Below are 19,912 nucleotides of genomic sequence, written 5' to 3'. Positions count from 1 at the left end.
TGATGTAACCTCTTCCTGCTCACCAGGGAGGGAAAGAGAAAAGAATAAAGACTCAAGATCCCAAACAAACAAAACCAAAGGTCCTTGGTGCTGTGTGTGTGTGTGTGTGAGAGAGAGAGAGAGAGAGAGAGGAGATTACCCATTATGTTAAAATTCCCACTTTAGAAACTAAAGGGGCAAGTTTCTCCTTTTCTCTTATCCCACAGAACCAGATTCTACCAATTACATAATGTAGGATTTCACCAACAGATTCTTGCTGCCACCTCCCCATCATGCCTAACCTTTTAATCTCAAAGAAATGAGACAAGACTCAGAAATAGTTCTGGAGTCCTTCAGAGCATTAGAAGAATACATTTTATTGCAAATCCAGTGGTGATATGCTGGTGGCAGCACCTGCTCTATACTTTAATTACATCCTTTGCTAATTATCTCTTGCTCTTTTAGTTTTCCTTACCTGAATTCTCTAGGTTTCCCAAAATTCTGGATATCCTAAGATTGCCAGATTCCTTAGATTCTGTGGGCAACATTTCCAGTCATTTTTTTGAAACTTAAATTTGGCTTGATTTTAGTTGTTTGCACCTAAAGACTCTTTCATGGGATGAATTATACCTGCCTTTCCAAATTTATATGTTGAAACACTGATCTTCAGAACCTCAGAATGTGACTGTATGTGCAGGTAAGGCCTTAAAATAGGTGATTAAGTTAAAATGAGGCTCTCAGTTTGAGCTCTAATATAATCTCATGGGTGTCCTAAAAGGAAAGAAATTTGGAAAAGAAAAGGAAATTTGGACATTAGGTATGCATGTGCAAAAAAGGAAGTACCGCATGAAGACACAGCAAGAAACTAGCCATCTGCAAACCAAGATGGGAGGCCTCAGAAAAAACCAAACCTGATAATAGTTTGATCTTGGACTTATAGCCTTCAAAACTATATGAATATAGATTTCTGTTGTTTAAGCCACCAAGACTGTGATAGTGTGTTATCACAGCATGCCAATACAGACCCTAACTGATAAAGGACCAAAGTATGCTGTGGGTGTTGCTATTATGGTGAGTAGAGGCCAGACTACTAGTTTATCTAAATTCTTTTCATTAAGACAGGATTATTTTGACTGCTCCTGTAAGTTGCTGATCTACTCTGTGGCTTGAGGCAGTATATATTAGAAAGTATTTTGATTGAAATATTGGATGCTTCAGAATGCTTCTGACATGTTGGCAGTTTTCCTTTAAAACATTTTTTCCTTCTCCAAAATAATAAACTATTACAAAAGATTTGCCATTATTTCAGTAATGCATGTAAAATCTCTTCTGACTTGTCAGTGTGAGTTTCAATTCATAAACCTTCACTTCAGCTACACTGACATAAAATTTTCTTAAATGAGTGACTTACATGGGTGACTTATCTGTTTCTGTTTGAAATATTTCTTGGTGCCGTTATGATAATAGTTATTATGGCATTTGTCAAGAAATCAAGATGTACAATTTCCAAATATTTTTTTTGCTTCATTGAAGCTAAAACCATTTCACATGATTCTCATCAATCATGTCATTTCCCTACTAAGAGCTTTCTGATGATTTCCCGTGCCTTTTTGAAGGTAATACAAGGGATTCCGTGCTTTCCTCAGCCCAGTAATGTCTGCTTTTTATCTTCTACTAGTTTATGCTCCCCATTTTAGGTCAGCTTTTCCTATCTCTCACCTCCACACCCCTATTACTCTCCACTGCCTTAGAGCTTTTCATTAATACTATAGTCTCCCCTTATCCATGGGGAATATGAATATTCTAATATCCCCAGTGTATGCCTAAAACTGCAGGTGGTACCAAACCCTGTATGGACTATGTTTTTTATTTTTTTCCTATGTGTTGCTAATGGGCAAGTATTATATATAGTACTGATACGCTGGACAAATGGATGATTCAAGTCCTGGGGGCAATGTAGGGAGATAGTGCAAGATTTCATTATGCTACTCAGAACAGCTACTCAGAATGTCATGCAGTTTAATACTTACAAATACAGTAAGTCCCCTGCATAGAAACTTTCCCTTACATACGAAGCTTCAAGTTGTGACATTTGAAAGATGCACACGTGCTATCGTGTGCGATCACGTAAGTTAGTTCAAGTGTCTGGTGTACGTTGTCACGGCATGCATCCTCTACAAGTGGTTTTGCTTTTGTGCCCTTTACTGTGCTGTACAGTAGTACTGTATCTTTATTATAAGCCCAGGATGTAGAGAAGCAAGCATAAAAGCAGCGGTGATGTAGCTGGTACTGCTAAGAATCGCCAGGAATTGGAGTCCCAGAGAAAGGACGAAGAGAGACAAAAAGAAGAAGTAAATGAAGAACAGAGGTTCGTGATGCAGCAGATGGCAGATGGTAGGGAGGTTTTCTTTGTTTAAGGAGACACAGCTTTTGAGGCACAGGACCCAAACACAGAATGGTACACAGAGGTTCAGAATGCAGTCCAGTGCTACCATGTCATCTATGAAAAAAAGAGCTACTACCCAAACATCGCTGGATTGTTTTTTAAAGAGGGTGGATAGAATTGAATCCAGCAAGGAACCAGAACCTGTGCCATCACTGTCAGGCATGAGTGGAATTGCAGCTTGCCCTCCGTCTCCTATTGCTGACGATCCTTCAGCTCTGCCAGCTCCCACCTTCTCTCCCTCCTCCAGTCAGTCACTCTTCTTGCCTGTTCACCTGCTGCCAACCCCTGTGTGCCAGCTCTTCTACTGTGTTCTGTGTGCTCAGTTGTGTCCAATTCTTTGGGACCCCATGGATTGTAGACAACAAGGCTCCTCTGTCCATAGGATTTTCCAGGCAGGTATACTGGAGTGGGTTGCCATTTCCAGCTCCAGGGGGTCTTCCCCACCCATGGGTCAAATCAGAGTCTCCTGTATCTCCTGCATTTGCAGGTAGATTCTTCACCACTGAGCCACCGGGAAAGCCCTCTTGTCTTGTACTACTGTACTTTTCAAGATACTATATTGTAAGATTAAAAATGTTTTTATTTTTTGTGTGTGTTTCCTATATATTATTTGTGTGAAAAGTATTATAAGCCTATTTCAGTACAGTACTATATAGCCAAGTGTTAGTTGGGTGACTAGGCTAACTTTGTTGGACTTATAAACAAATTGGACTCATAGACACATTCTTGAAACAAAATTTATTTGTACAGAGGGGACTTAACTGTGGTTCATTTCTGGCATTTTCCATTTAATATTTTTGGACCAAATTGACTAGAACCATGGAAAGAAAAACTGGATAAATGGGAATTACTCTGGTTTTATGTATACAACTTCAAAAAAAACTATCTACCTTCCATCTATCATACATAGAAACTTTGATGAGTCATCTTTGATTCCTTCTTCAACCTCCAAACCAGTCAAATCCTATTGATTGTACATCTTAATCTTTTAAATTATGATCTTCCTATCTCACTTCTTTACTTCAGGGCCACATCTCTTGCTTGGGCTATTGAAGAAACTCTTTTTTTCTCAATTTCAAAATTTCTCCTTCACATTTGTTCTTAAAAATTAGTAGGCTGCTAGCATTCTTAGTTATTGGGTCATAAAACACATGTACAAGGAAGAAACAAGTAGTAATGGATGGATAAAATATTTCGTGTAACTGAAAGTGTTTCATATACATTCCACATAATGTAGAGCTATTTATGTAGAATATCATCTTATTTTTTGTTAGAAACGTGTAGGCTTTTGGTGAAATTCAACATATCTTTTTCTGCATATTACCCAAATAACACCACAATTTTCAGATGTCTGCTACTGAACACATTTCAGAATAACTGATTTAATTAATCGAACACCATGTCACCTTCATAGCTAGATTTAGTGCCTGTTATCCCAGAATTTTAAAAGTCTTTGAAGTGATAACTTTGTTCCTAGAAAAACTGTGAAGTTAATTGCTTAATTTTCCTGTTATGAAAGCTAATATAACATGTTTAAAAGATCAGATTTTAGAGTCAGAAATGTGTAGGTTAAATCTTATCCCTTCCTCTTCCATAGGGGACTTAAGGCAAATTGCTGAACACTTCTAAGCTTTGGTTTCTTTACATATACAAGATAAATAATCATACTGTTCATAGCTCACAGGGCTATTTGAAGGATGAAATGACATAGTGCATGTGACTCATTCAGAGTGCCTGACACATAGTAAGCACATCATTAGTTTATATTACTATAACTCCAGGTCATAGTGTAAAGAAGTAAAGAATTTATTGTTGACCTGTTAATTTCTGAGGGAACTCACAGGAAAGAAATGTTAAGTTTGTGAAATTGGGGATTGGGTGACTATGTGTGGGAGCTGAGGGGGTAGAAGTCAGAAAACAGAAGATTTTCATGCTTGATAGCATGGGCAAAAGATCACTGATGCTGCTAGAAGGTTACATGTGGAGTGAATGGAGTGTCTGGGCAGGGCAGGGGATAATGTATCCAGTTTTGACTCTATTGAATTAGGGAAGCTAGTGGGACATTCGTGTGTAGAAATCCAGCAGAATGTGGATATTTGGCTTGGAAATTCAGGAGAGACTTTGGAACGTATAGGTGCCAATGGGAATGGAGAACTTTGAGGAGAATTGCACAGAACAACAACAAAAGAGTAAGAATGTAAGGGATAAAATTTAAAAAGCAAATACATAAAAGCAGCTCAGGAAGCAAAGTGAGAAGAGGCAACTATGATAGGGATGCTTAAGGAGAAGAGCCTTTCAAATTGGAGGTTGTTGGCAGAGTAGTTTTGACTCTGGAGTTGGCTTAAAAATGTGACTACTCAATCAGAATTAAGGTGAATCATACTGGACATCCAATTTAAGACATAGACATCTGAAATTAGATATTTTAAGCTGTCTTGGCTTGTATTTCTTGTATTTATGGGTATTGCCATCTGCTAATAACCTGAAATTTTGTTAGTTTTTTGTTTGTTGATTAGGATACTATATTTAGGGTATGGTTACCCTTGTTCCCTCTATAGGGTATATTAATCTCCCAAATCTCCACGTATCTGGCTTGCTTTCATCCCAGAGGTCTGAGATCAAGTGCCATTTCCTCTAATGACCCACCCTTACCGTTATATCTAAGGGGCCTCCCTCCCTCAGTCCCTGTTTACTTCATCACTCTCTTCACTTCTTAATATCATTTGTCACAATCTATAACTACTTTGTGATTTTGTGTCTTTATTTCTTAATTAACTGTCTCTTACCCCAGCATGTAAGCTTCGTGGGAGTAGGGACCCTGGATCTCTTGTTTGCGGCTCCATTTGATGGTGCCTAACATAACCAGCCTCTTAGAAGGATCTCAGTCAATGTGTTAAAAAGTGAGTGATGGGCAAGAACGAAGGTGAGAGCTGAGGGTTCTTTACCATTTTCTCTGCAAGAGTATATTTAGCTTTGGTATTTATCTTATCTATTGATGAGTTTAATAAAAACCTCTGTGCCCAGATATGAGAATCCAGATCCAGCTGGGGAATTTTCTAGCAATAATGAGGATGTGTGTCACTGAATGCCAAGATTCTACAAGAACAGGAAAAAACTATAGATGAGACTTCTGAGGATAAACATCTTTAATTAGATGTACAGACACACTTGCAGGCTTCCTTTCTTTCAGTTCTCCTGACTCTGAAGCTTATTGTGGGAGTGGGTTTGTAATGGTGTTCTGGGAATTGTGGTGAACGGGGAATGGGCAATGTGGAGAAGGATATAAACATTGGTAAATTATTTACTTGTGCTCTGGGCTTTAAATGACATTCTACCTTATTCGATGATGCAGGTTTGCAACATAAAATCAGAAAAGATTTCAAAAATTCTTTAAGAGACAACAAAGCCTCTTCCTGTAATAGGTTATTCTGGAATTCCTAGAGGGGACAAGTAATGTCACTAGTAATTGTATTTTCTGCATTAGAAGTGGGAAGTATACTCAGATAAATTTACTCATGTTCTTATATGGACATAAAGACAGAACATTTGAAACCGAAACAGCTCTAAAAACGTCCACAACATATAGGTGACAAAGATATGCCATCAGTATATGCAGGATGATGTGAAACCCCAGTAGATGAAAATGACTTCTCGCCTAGAGAAGTCAGAGAGAGAAGCTTGGAGGAGATGCTGTTTGCACTGGGAATATAGGAATTTACCAAGCAAAGTGGAGCTAGTTGGTATGCCAAGCAGAGAAGACAGCATGTGCAAATATATGAATATATGAAAGTATGTGATATTTTGGGGGAGTGACAATGATTTGGGAAGATGTGTTGAGACAGTGACAAAAGATGAAGCTAAAAATATATTAGGATCAGATTTTAAAGGGTCTTATATATCATTTTAAATGACTTGGGCTTTAAATTGAAGTTATTAGTGAGTCATTCAAGGTTTTTATAGAGAAATATGATCTCAGATATATATTTTAGCCATGATAGATCTGACAAAAGATAAATTAGAGAAAGGAGAGACTAGACCTAAAGATCAATTATCAGGCTAGTGTAGTTGTCTTAGAAATGGTGACAACCTGTACAGAGATAGTACTGATGGAGAGAGGAAATAAATTGAGAGTTATCTAGGGGGGCATAAACAATGAGGATAAATCTACATCAAAGATATGAGGTAGGTATTGAGGATAATTGTATTTTTTCTATTTTGGGTAACTGGGTTGAAGATAAAAAAGAAAGCTGAATGGGAACAAAGAGAGAGGAAGACAAATATTTGGTTTTGGCAGCTGAAAACATAAATATGGGTTTTGGAAGAAAGATGAGGACTAAAATAATGAACCTGAAATAATGGTTTGAGATTCTATATAGATGAATATATTCATCAATATAGATGGCACTTGGAACCAGGGGTAGTTGAGATCACCCAGGGTAAGTGAATAAAGTGAGATGGTAAAAGTTACTGGTAAGATCTCTAAGTAGTAGTAACCTTCAAGGAATGAAATGTAGTATTCTGTGGTAGTAAGGAAATATGTCCACAGTGTAACTGACTCTCTTTAAGAGGCAGAACCTAATTCCTCTCTTCTCCAGTGCTGGGATGAATTCAGTGCTTAACTCTCAACAGTGTGCAGTTCCATAGCTCCTGCTGCTGCTAGGTCATTTCAGTCGTGTCTGACTCTGTTCGACCCCATAGACGGCAGCCCACCAGGCTCCCCTGTCCTTGGGATTCTCCAGGCAAGAACACTGGAGTGGTTTGCTGTTTCCTTCTCCAATGCGTGGGTGCATGCTAAGTTGCTTCAGTCATGTCTGCCTCTGTGCAACCCCATAGACGGCAGCCCACCAGGCTCCCCTGTCCGCAGGATTCTCTAGGCAAGAATACTGGAGTGGGTTGCATTTCCTTCTCTGACAGTTTCATAGATGAGGGCATAAAAGGTACTGCAGCTCTTCTGTCTGTCTGTCTTGGCTTGATTGGGTGGGTGGGGGTGCCAGCTTTCATGCCATGAAGACACTCACGCAGCCCATGGAGAGACCCATATAGTGAGGAACCGAGACACATGTAACAGGTTAGGAACTGAAGCCCTTTGCCAACAGTCATGTGAGTGAATCTTCCTGGAAGTGGATCCTCCTGCCCTATTTGTCTTTAAATAATTGCAGCCCCAGTCAATGCCTTCACTGCAACCTCATCAGAGACCCTGATCCAGAATGTCCCAGTTCCCCCACCCCAAGCTGTACCTGAATTCCTTGACCATCAGATGCTTTGAGAAGCAATGCTTACTGTTTAGATGCACTAAGTTTTAGGGTACTTTTTTACATAGTAATATATAACTAATACAAAGACATTGAAGGAAAAAAGAAGTTATCAGAGAGATAGAAAGGAAACAAGCAGAAAGAGGAGTGTTGAAACAGCCACGGGAGGAAAGTTTTTAAGAGGAATTATGTCAAATGCTATAGGTAAGCACTTTTTCACTCTATTTTTTCAAAGCGATGGCACCCAAGAGTACTTGCAGTCATTGTATTCTTCACTACAACATACAGAACAAGGCAAGCTTCACTTAAGAATGTCCCTGATAAAGTGGTGTAAACTATTAATTTTATTAAAATTTGGCCCTTAAATACATCTTTGTAGCATTCTGTGTGACAAAAATCAGAATTATTTATAGTAATTATTTTTGATGCACATGTAAATATAATGGCAATCTCAAAGAAAAGCATTTGTGAAATTGAGTTGGAAGCTCAATTAGTTGCTTTTCTGTGGAACAGCATTTTTGCTTGACAGAGTAATGAATGAACTATGATTATTTAGACTTGGGTATTTGGCAAACGGTTTCTTGAAAAACGAATGGGTGAGACTGTCACTTCAAGAAAAACCTTTGATATCATTTGTTGCCAATGATAAAATTTAATCTTTAAGCAAAATTCAGAACTTTAAAAAACTTGGTCATTATGGACTTGACAGCTTCATAATATCTAAAAACTTTTGTGATGATGAGGGTGGTGATATCAACAGATGTGATTTTTTAAAATAATCATTTTATAATGAACATTTGGTAGATCTATATAACTCATTGAACTGATATTTTTCAAAAGATCAAAGCATGAATGAACAGAATGAGATGTGTAGAAGATCCATTCAAAATACAGGATGGGTCATTTTAATGTAACAGAGTATGATAATTTATTGATGTAGCTACAGATTCCTCATCTCATAAAGAATTTGTATTACCTGCTAGAAAGCAGATACTGCTTACAGAGAGCTGTTTTTTTTTTTTTCATTTTTGTTTTATAGAAAGACCCCAATTTCTGAAGAATATTTAGGGCAAAGAAGAGAGTTGAATTCCTTTGAGGGAAGTGAAGAAGGAAAGAGGAGTTCCCCAAGACTGATTAGAAGGTTTATGAGCTCCAAAACTAATGGTAATCCACACTCCATGCCCTGGCAATACCTTTAGGACCTGGCAAGACATCGAGTGGGTTTACTGTGTGGAGCTCCTAGAGAGACTGGGCAGGGAAATGGGACTCCACGCTTTGACAGAGATTCCAGTGCTCAGGTTTGACATGGAATGGGCAAAGCCATCTGTCTTCAGGAGCCAAGTGGCCTTGAAAAATAAGATATCAAAGGGGATTACGATAAAGCTGAGAGGATGTTTGTGAACTCTAAAGGACCTAGGTTGAATTTCTTCCTGGTGTGTGGAATGGAAACTTGGAATTAATTTGATTTTAAAGAAATAATGGAGTTTGACATTTCTTGCACACCTGTTTGTGGTTGAAGATACAGTATCTACTCAGTATGTATGTGTGCACACTCAGTACAACTCTTCAACCCTATAGACTATAGCCCACCAGGCCCCTCTGTCCATGGGGTTATCCTGGCAAGAATACTGGAGTGGGTTTTCATTTCCTCCTCCAGGGGATCGTCCCAACCCAGGGATCGAACCCACATCTTCTGCATCTCTTGCTTTGGCAGGTGGATTCTTTACTTTTGAGTCACCTGGGAAGCACCTCATATACTCACTATATCAGTTAGAATTCTGCAGTGAACTTGTGTATGTCTGTGTGTGTTCATGTACACATACATGTTTATTTTTTAAAATTTAAATTTATTTATTTTAATTGGAGGCTAATTACTTTAAATATTGCATTGGTTTTGCCGTACATCAACATGAATCCGCCATGGGTGTACACGTGTTCCCCATCCTGACCCCCCTCCCTCCTCCCTCCCCGTACCATCCCTCTGGGTCATCCCAGTGCACCAGCCCTAAGCATCCAGTATCATGCATCAGACCTGGACTGGCGATTCGTTTCTTATATGATATTATACATGTTTCAATGCCATTCTCCCAAATCATCCCATCCTCTCCCTCTCCCACAGAGTCCAAAAGACTGTTCTATACGTCTGTGTCTCTTTTGCTCTCTCGCATACAGGGTTATCATTGCCGTCTTTCTAAATTCCATATATATGCGTTAGTATAGTGTATTTGTGTTTTTCTTTCTGGCTTACTTCACTCTGTATAATAGGCTCCAGTTTCATCCACCTCCTTAGAACTGATTCAAATGCATTCTTTTTAATGGCTGAGTAATACTCCATTGTGTATATGTACCACAGCTTTCTTATCCATTCATCTGCTGATGGACATCTAGATTGCTTCCATGTCCTGGCTATTATAAACAGTGCTGTGATGAACACTGGGGTACATGTGTCTCTTTTAATTCTGGTTTCCTCAGTGTGTATGCCCAGCAGTGGGATTGCCGGGTCATAAGGCAGTTCTATTTCCAGTTTTTAAAGGAATCTCCACACTGTTCTCCATAGTGGCCCTACTAGTGTATTTGTTTATTATGAGGGGTTAGCTCATATAATTTTGGGAGCTAGCACGTCTAAAATTTGTAGGGTAAGCTGGCAGCTGGAAACTCAGGCAAGTGTCCGTGTTGCAATCTTGCTACTATCTTGAGGTGGGATTCCTTCTTTTCTAGGAAACTTTAGTTTTATTTCATACATCTTTTATCTTTACAATTACCTGTATATTTGCTTTTGTCATCATAGACAAAATAAAAAGGATATCAGAATGTCCATAAAGAAAAAGTAGAGAGAATAAAAATATCAAATATGTTTCTAGTGTCAATTACAGTTCTAGTGTAAATTAAAATACGTAAAAACGTTAATTATGGGAAATAAGCATCTGCAAACATACTTTCATGTTTCTGGTTTTATAGAAATCTGTGTGACTGTTTCATGTGCTATACATCTGACTCATTCACATTCCTCTGTTTCCCTGATATTTTGAGGAAATAAGTCTTCCATCAAACAAATCATATATGAGAAAATATATATATTTAGAATGAAGTTGGAAATAAAAATTGTATGAAGTAGTTAGAATTACAAAGGGACATAAATAGAGTGTTTTTGGTGCTTTCTTTCTACAGCCATCCCAAGGTCCTTTTGGTTGTCATAATAAGACAAAAATAAAAGTTTAATCAATAGAAATGAGCTTGGTTCCAAGATAAGAGTTAACCTTGGATTTGAATGATCCTATTGATTTGGCTTTATGAACCTGAGGCAAGATTGCATTTAAAGATTGGGCTGTACTTTAGTTTAAAATAAGTGCTTCTAAGATGTTGGCAAATACACTGCAATTGCCAATGAACTTGGCTGAGATAGGCTCAAACAATAGCTCAGTTCATACAGAGATAATAACTGAGATAAATATAGTCACAAAATGTTCATTTACAAAAATCTTTCTACACTATAATTATCAAAATAAATATCACCAGTAATGAGAAGTGAAGCTAACCAAAACACCTGAGGGGTATTCATGACCTTCAGTGTGGAAAAGTGGAGCAGAGTTTTAATTTTCTTTTCCCCCTTAGGAACTATGTCCTGCTCTCCATCTTTTCTTATTTTCTTCTTTTGTAAGCTACAACGTCAACTTCACCTGTAGGGAAGTCACATTTTAAGCAAGTTAAAAAGCACTTGTCAAAGAAGTTCTGGCTCTGAAATCTTAGATAATGACAATTATCTAGTCACTGTGGGAGCTGGAGGGGAAGGAGGCGGTTGCAATCTCATGGTTGTTCCTCCATCTTCCTCCCCCTTCCCCACTGGTTCAGCTAGCTGAAACATCAGCCTATTGCTTTAGCAGAGGGATACGAAAATTACTATCAGTGATAACACAAGTTTGTCTTAAATGTTTCATTTAAGCTGCTGCTGCTTCTGCTAAGTCACTTCAGTCGTGTCCGACTCTGTGTGACCCCAGAGACGGCAGCCCACCAGGCTCCCCCGTCCCTGGGATTCTCCAGGCGAGAAGTTAGTGTTTTTATTTTAATTTGGCTTATAATAAAAAAAAAATAAATAAAGATTTTATTTTATTTGTTGCCTTTTGGAGATTAAAGATGCCAGATTAAATAAGGTATGGCCCCTATTGTTAGTAATGGTGGATATAGACATGAAGTAGTTATGATACAACGTTGTAAATTTTGTAACAGAAGTCTGCAATGTGTTCTGAAACCAAAGTGCCAAGAACAATGAGCTGCATCTTGGGGTGACAAGAAATGTAATGTGATGTAAGGGTAGGTTTTATAATATTTTGGAAATGTGTTGACATAGTAAAAATGAAGAAAAAAAAAGCCTCTTTCAAAAATTGGAAGTGAAAATACAAGGATAGTAAGGAAACAGATCTCATTGGCTTAATACCAGCAGGCCTTAGGGAGAAATACCAAGGGGACAGGTCAGCTCCCTGTATTATTACAGTATGCAAATAGGAGGAGGCAGGGGTCTAATGAAACCCCTGGGTGAGTGAGTGGTCAAGAGAGGAAACAAAGGGAAGAGGAGGAGTTGTGGTTTTTTTTTTTTGGTATAAATATATATATTCAAGCTTGTATGCCTGGGGACTTTTTGAGTACTATACAAACCTAAAGTAGCCTCCCTCACTGACTCTGATGAAATCAGTGTAGATGATTCATCACAAAATGGTCACATAATCTTACCACTCTTGTCCTCCCAGGTGGACTCACTGAATAGAAGAAACTTCTGACTGGGAAAAAAAGCAAAAGCAAAAGCCGGGAAGTCAACAGAGGATAGTGGGAAAAGTTCTCAAGAAAAGTGCTCTTTCCCAGGCATGGAAGCAATGGAAAATTCATTCCAGGAAAAGCAAAATACATGTGCAAAGGCTCAAGAGCATAGAAAAATTACGGTGAGTTTGGTGAATAGGAAGTTGATTGGAGGAGCTAGTGACAGCTGTCACCTTTAGAATCATTGGTGAGGTCACAGGGCACAAGTCTTTGAGTGCCACTGTTCTTTGAGCTAATCTTCAACTTGAGGAACTTGGGTCAAGAGTATGCTATAAATTTCAGGAATTCAAAGCAGCAGAGTGAAAGGTCTCTGATAATGGATGAACTTTTATATAGGTAGGAGTTCTGTTTAAATGTCCCAGCTTAGGTTAGGGGATTAGTTTCACCTCTCTGCATATCCAAATTTTCCTGTGCTAGCACCCCTTTGTCTCTTCAGCATTAGAAGTCAAGGGACCTTAAATGTCAAAACAGCAGTAAATGATGAAGAAAAAAATGCATCACTGCTTAAATTTAAAATAACTCTGGGTTGGAGTTACCATGATTTATATAGCAGCACATCTCTAATGAGAAATTTATATTAGCCTTTCTATTATTTCCTTGTATTTATTTCTCTTTCTATTGTGCTTACTATGATAAAGTACCCGCTAGAATGAAGTTACAGTAAAGTGTATGTTATAATACAGTTATGGTTTTCACTGCTGATTTTGACTTCTTGTGATGAATATGTCAGGTGAAAAAAGAACAAAAAATATGAACTATAATAATGTAACACAAATAAACTAAAAATAACTCAAAGGCATAATGTATTAGTTTTCCTTTGCTACATAACAAATTATCATAAGCTTTGTAGTTTAAAGTGACACACAGTTATATCTTACACTTTCCATGAGTCAGGAGTCCAGACACAGCTTAGCTAGGTCCTCTATCTCAGGGTCTTGCAAGGCTGCAGTAAAGCTGTCAGATGGAGCTGCAACTCATCTGAGGCTTGGCTTTTCTTTCAAATTTGCCAAAGTTGCTGAGAATTCAGTTTCTTAGAGTCGAAGCATTAAGGCCCTTTGCTCCTGGGGACTGCCTGCCATCCTTCCCCTGACTCCACAACATGACAGCAGTTTGCTTCTAGACCAATGCGATGGTGTCTGCTGTTGCTTTGAGCCTCTTTTAAGGGCTCATCTAATTAGGGCAGACCACCACCCAGCACAGTTTTGATGAACTGACAGTCAACTAATTAGTCACCGTCATTACATCTGAAAAATGCCTTCAGCTTTGCTGTATAGTGTAACCAACCAAAGGGATGCTATCCCACTATATTTGCAGGCCCTGCTTCTACTCAACGGGTCGGGATTATACAAGGGTGTGGATTACTGGGAGTCATCCTAAAATTCTGCCTTCCACATATATCGATCTTAAATTACAAATATATTTCCTATTTTCACAAAGAAGTTGAGAAATTCTGTAATGCCTATACAATATCTAAGGCTTAGATGCTATCACAGCACTGTTTAGTGGAAATATAATGTAAGCCACAAATGTGAACCACATGAGACTTATTTTTAGTAGCCACATAAGAAAAAGTAAATAGAAACAAATAAAATTAATTTCGACTCAGATGGTAACGGAGAAGGCAATGGCACCCCACTCCAGTACTCTTGCCTGGAAAATCCCATGGACAGAGGAGCCTGGTGGGCTGCAGTGCATGGGGTCACTAAAAGTCGGACACGACTGAACGACTTCACTTTCACTTTTCACTTTCATGCATTGGAGAAGGAAATGGCAACCCACTCCCGTGTTCTTGCCTGGAGAATCCCAGGGACGGGGAGCCTGGTGGGCTGCCATGTGTGGGGTCACACAGAGTCGGACACGACTGAAGCGACTTAGCAGCAGCAGCAGATGGTGAAGAATCTACCTGAAATGCAAGAGACCTGGGTTTGATCTCTGGGTGAGGAAAATCCCCTGGAGAAGGGAATGACTACTCACTCCCGTATTCTTGCCTGGAGAATTCCACGAACAGAGGAGCCTGGTGGGCTACACTCCATGGGGTTGCAGAGTTGGATATGACTGAGTGACTAACATTTCAACTTTCAAAATAAATTTTAATGATATGTTTCATTTAATCACTATGCCCAGAATATTATCATTTCAGCATGTAATCAATATGGAACATTATGGGGGAGATATCATGCCTTTTAAAAACATTGTCTTTCAACACCACATCTCAATTTGGGCTAGCAACATTTCAAGTGCTGCTGCATTCAAGGGCTGCAACATTTCAAGTTGGGCTAGCAACGTATCAAGTGTTGGAACCAAACTGCTGTTAATTGCTTTTTCAACAATATCCACCAGGTGTCACAATGAGCTTATTACTTTAAGACAGTGACATCAACAACTTCTCTTGATATCAGTTGTTAGGATTCTATTTCTATTGATGTATTTTTGACCTTCCATGTATTCAGAATTTCCCTTTAATTTGTTGCCTAATTAAGAAATCAAGCAAAGTAGATTTTACTATTTAAACAAATGAGTCGGAATTCAAAATGATGTGCATGTGAGACACATTATTCCTTACTTTTTCTGTAATCCTGAGATGATCTGCCTAGTGAGAGAGTGAATAATTCATAATTACATGCACTTGCAATACTCAACAACATAATAAAAATTATTTTAATGTTAGATCATTTTAAATACTTGGGCAATTTTCACTACCTCAGGCACAATTAAATGGTGTTCTTTTTACCTTTTCAAATTGTTTAGTGGAACACATTAAAAATAGAAAACCAAATTTTTTAAGTGACAAAATGTTCTTTAATTTTCATACCTATTACTGCAATTTACTTATTGCCATCATTTTTACTTTTCTCACACACAGTAAGACTAAATAGATTATATTTGAGCTCATTAACATTTTTACTTTGAAAGACAGAATCATTTTAAAATGTTCATTTACTTATTTGCAGGTTGTTTTAGGATTTCTTTTAAAATTAAGGATAAATTCCTTTTGTTTTAATATTCTATGGTTTTAATTTTCAGTCTTGTACTTTTAAGTATTTCCTAGGTAAAACTAAATATACATATTTAGAGATTGAAGCATCTCAAATATTTTCTCCCTAAATTTTAGAAAATCACTAATCTATAAAATATTAAAAATACAGATATCATACAGAAGTACTAAGTAACAAAAAGATTAAAGTGTGTGTTTTTATCACTAACTTCCATAAAGTGAGTATAATTTAGATGTACTCTAGTTTTATACCAATAATTAATCCTTCTCTTTGTCCTATTAATTCCAGGTATATGATGTACATAAAATAAAAATAAACTTGATCCTAATGAGAAACAATAATTATCTCTTGAGGATTCAATTGTCAGTTAGCTTCAGAGGAAACTAATCAGCCTTGGCATCTTAATAACCAATATTTTAAGGAGAGAAATGACCAGTGTTGTAGCTATAACTATATGAGAATATAAAAGAATCACTGAATGGAAATATGTGACTAGTATTATTAAAAAAAAAAAAAAACCCATAAAGCTTAAAGTTAGGATAATGTATACTTTGTGTGTGTGTGTGTGTGTGTGTGTTGTGTGTGCACATGTGCACATGTGCACCTCTGTTTGGATAAATCTCTTTGAATGCAACTAGGAAAATTTAACCACATATAAATATTTTAGAAGCCAGATTTTTAATGAAATATGTATATGCAAATAATATTTTTTGCTGCTCAGCTCTTTACAATTTTTGTTATTTCCTTCTTTTTAAAAATTTACTTTTAGCTGCACTGGATCTTCATTGCTTTGCACCAGCTTTCTCTAGTTGCGGTGACCAGGGGCTAGTCTTCGCTGTGGTGTGCTGCTTCTCAATTTGGTGGCTTCTCTTGTTGTGGCGCACAGGCTTTAGGTGTGCTGGCTTTAGCACCTGCAGAACATGGGCTCAGTAGTTGCAGCTCCAGGGCTCTAGAGTACAGGCTTAATAGTTGCGGCACATGGGCTTTGTTGCTCTGAGGCATGTGGAATCTTCCTGGACCAGGGATCGAACCCATGTCCTCTGTATTGCAAGGTGGATTCTTATCCTCTGTGCCACCAGAGAATTCCTCTTATTTCCTTCTTGAAGAAATATTAGCCATGTAACGCCTGAAGCTGAAAAGACCCTGATGCTGGGAAAGACTGAAAGCAGGAGAAGGGGATGACAGATGGTTGGATGGTATCATTGACTCAATGGACATAAGTTAGAGCAAGCTCCAGGAGATGAAGGACAGGAAAGCCTGGTGTGCTGCAGTGCAGGGGGTCACAAAGAGTTGGACCTGAATGAGTGACTGAACAATGAAAAAAGCCAGAAGACCTAATTTGTTTGCTCTTTTTGAAAGTATAATACTGACATAGTCCAGGAGATGGCAGCCAACATCTTTTGTGAAATAAATGAATTATGTTGATGCTTTATTATGGTAATTTTAATGTGATTTCTCTATTTTAATAACATCAGCATTGAAGCAATCACTAAAAGCATAAAACTGTTGAAATTCTAAATATGGATATCTCATTGTATAAGTGTGCTTTAAAGAGATTCTTCAGAGTATTTTATAAAGCAAACTGAATACATTTCTCCTCTTTCTCCCTGCCTTCAGAGCATTGGTTTCTGCCAGAATATTGACCTAGAATTACCTATAGAGCAGTAGGATTAATGAATAAATTGTAATATTAATGAATATTTCAGAAGTGTTAAAATTAAGCACATAAAATACTAATGATATTATTTAAGAAATATATCAGAACTGATAACTGAGGTTTTTTTTGGATACCACACGTTTTTGGTTAAATTCATAATTCATAATACACAAAGCTGGAAAAAAAGACCAACGCAGTGAAGATGCTGCATTTGTGTTAAAGGGCTATTTTAATCTCTGAATACATCACCTTGTATAATATTAAAGCTATTTTGTTGTGGGAGCCTATAGGAAAAGGAATGGCATAGTTTTGTCCCTTGTCCACACATACGGCATCCCAAATTTTATGGCCATTACCTAAGGGATAAGTCCCCAAACCATATAGCTTTGATAGCCAACAGTGTATGTATTTACAAGTTCCACAAGACTACAGTGCAACAAAAAAAGCAGTTTTTAAGTGGGTGCAGAGGCACTCTATTCTAACCCTGGCTATATTCCTGGGTTCGGCCTACGGGGAGCATGCCAAAATGCCCATCTCCCAGTTTCTCCCTGGAAACGGTTTAACTGCATACTTCCCCAGCTGTTGCTTGAGGGTCTGGATTCTATGCAGCCTGCATCTAGGTGCTGACTGCCATTCTCCCCTTTAGGACACTGCTGAGTCTCGGCGCATCCTTAAATATTAGGAACTATTAAGAACAAAGATGCCAACTTGCACAATTACCAAGATCTGACAGGGAAACAGAGCTCCAATCAAGCTGACTGATGAGATTCAAACCCTATAGAAGTACAGAAGTCAGTCAAGACTTGAGGTGGTTGTTTTATCTAATATGCAGAAACCAACACAGAGAGTCATGGAAAATGAAGAAAGGAATATGTCTCAAACAAATGATCAAGATAAATATCCTGAAACAAATATCAATAAAGTAGAGGAATGATTTACCTAGTAGTTCAAAATAATGGGCATAAAGATGTCCTCACTGAAGTCAAGACAACAATGCATGAATAAAACAAGAATTTCAATATAGAGAAATATAAGTAGAATATATAAGTAGAAATATAAGTACTAGACAAAATAAGGAGGTAGATAAATAAAAATATAAATATATAAATAAATTAAAAGTATTATCCTGAAATCATAAAGTTGAAGGAACTCATAACTGAACTGAAAAATCCAGTAGAGGAGTTCAAGAAAAGGATAGATAAAATAGAAGAAAGGAACAGAAAACTTGAATAAGGGAAGTGGAATTCGTTCTATCAGACAAACAAAAAAGAAAAACAAAAAAGAGTGAAGATAGCTTATGAGACTTAAGGGGCACCAATATCTGCCCTAATGGGGCCTAAGAAGGAAAAGAGAAAGAGGGGCAGAAAGCTTATTCAAAGAAAAAATGGCTGAAATTTTCCTTAACTTGGGGAAAGAAATATACATCCATATCCAGGAAGGAGACTGGAATACCAGACCACCCGACCTGCCTCTTGAGAAATCTGTATACAGGTCAGGAAGCAACAGTTAGAACTGGACATGGAACAACAGACTGGTTCCAAATAGGAAGAGGAGCACGTCAAGGCTGTATATTGTCACCCTGCTTATTTAACTTCTATGCAGAGGACATCATGAGAAACGCTGGGCTGGAGGAAGCACAAGCTGGAATCAAGATTGCTGGGAGAAATATCAATAACCTCAGATATGCAGATGACACCACCCTTATGGCAGAAAGTGAAAAAGAACTAAAGAGCCTCTTGATGAAAGTGAAAGAGGAGAGTGAAAATGTTGGCTTAAAGCTCAGCATTCAGAAAACTAAGATTATGGCATCCAGTCCCATCACTTCATGGCAAATACATGAGGAAACAGTGGAAACAGTGGCTGACTTTATTTTTGGGGGCTCCAAAATCACTGCAGATGGTGACTGCAGCCATGAAATTAAAAGATGCTTACTCCTTGGAAGGAAAGTTATGACCAACCTAGATAGCATATTCAAAAGCAGAGACATTACTTTGCCAACAAAGGTCTAGTCAAGGCTATGGTTTTTCCATTGGTCATGTATGGATGTGAGAGCTGGACTGTGAAGAAAGCTGAGTGCCAAAGAATTGGTGCTTTTGAACTGTGGTGTTGGAGAAGATTCTTGAGAGTCCCTTGGACTGCAAGGAGATCCAACCAGTGTATCTTAAAGGAGATCAGTCCTGGGTATTCATTGGAAGGACTGATGTTGAAGCTGAAACTCCAGTACTTTGGTCACCTGATGCGAAGAGCTGACTGATTGTAAAGGACCCTGATGCTGGGAGGGATTGGGGGCAGGTGGAGAAGGGGACGACAGAGGATGAGATGGCTGGATGGCATCACCGACTCAACGGACATGAGTTTGGGTGGACTCCGGGAGTTGGTGATGGACAGGGAGGCCTGTCGTGCTGCAGTTCATGGGGTCGCAAAGAGTTGGACACAACTGAGCGACTGAACTGAACTGATCCAGGAAGCCAGGAAAATTCCAAAAAAGATAAATCTAAAAGACCCACACTGAGACACAGTATAATTAAAAGCAGCAAGAGAAGAGCAGCTTGTTATACACAAGGGAACCCTCATAAGACTGTTAGCAGGTTACTTAGCAGAAACCTAGTAGGGCGGAAGGGAATGTAGTTAAAGTGTAATAGGGGTGGAGCAGGGCACGCAGCCGTTAGCTTGCGACTGTTATCGCGAGATCCTGTGTACTATGGTTAGAGGTCCTGCTCAGCCAACAGTCAGCTTGTAGAGGTCACCGCAGAGCGAGTATGGTGAGAGCCCA

This window comes from Capra hircus, chromosome 2 (assembly GCF_001704415.2).
Source record: "Capra hircus breed San Clemente chromosome 2, ASM170441v1, whole genome shotgun sequence".
NCBI lineage: Eukaryota > Metazoa > Chordata > Mammalia > Artiodactyla > Bovidae > Capra > Capra hircus.
Note: the sequence above shows the minus strand (reverse complement) of the source record.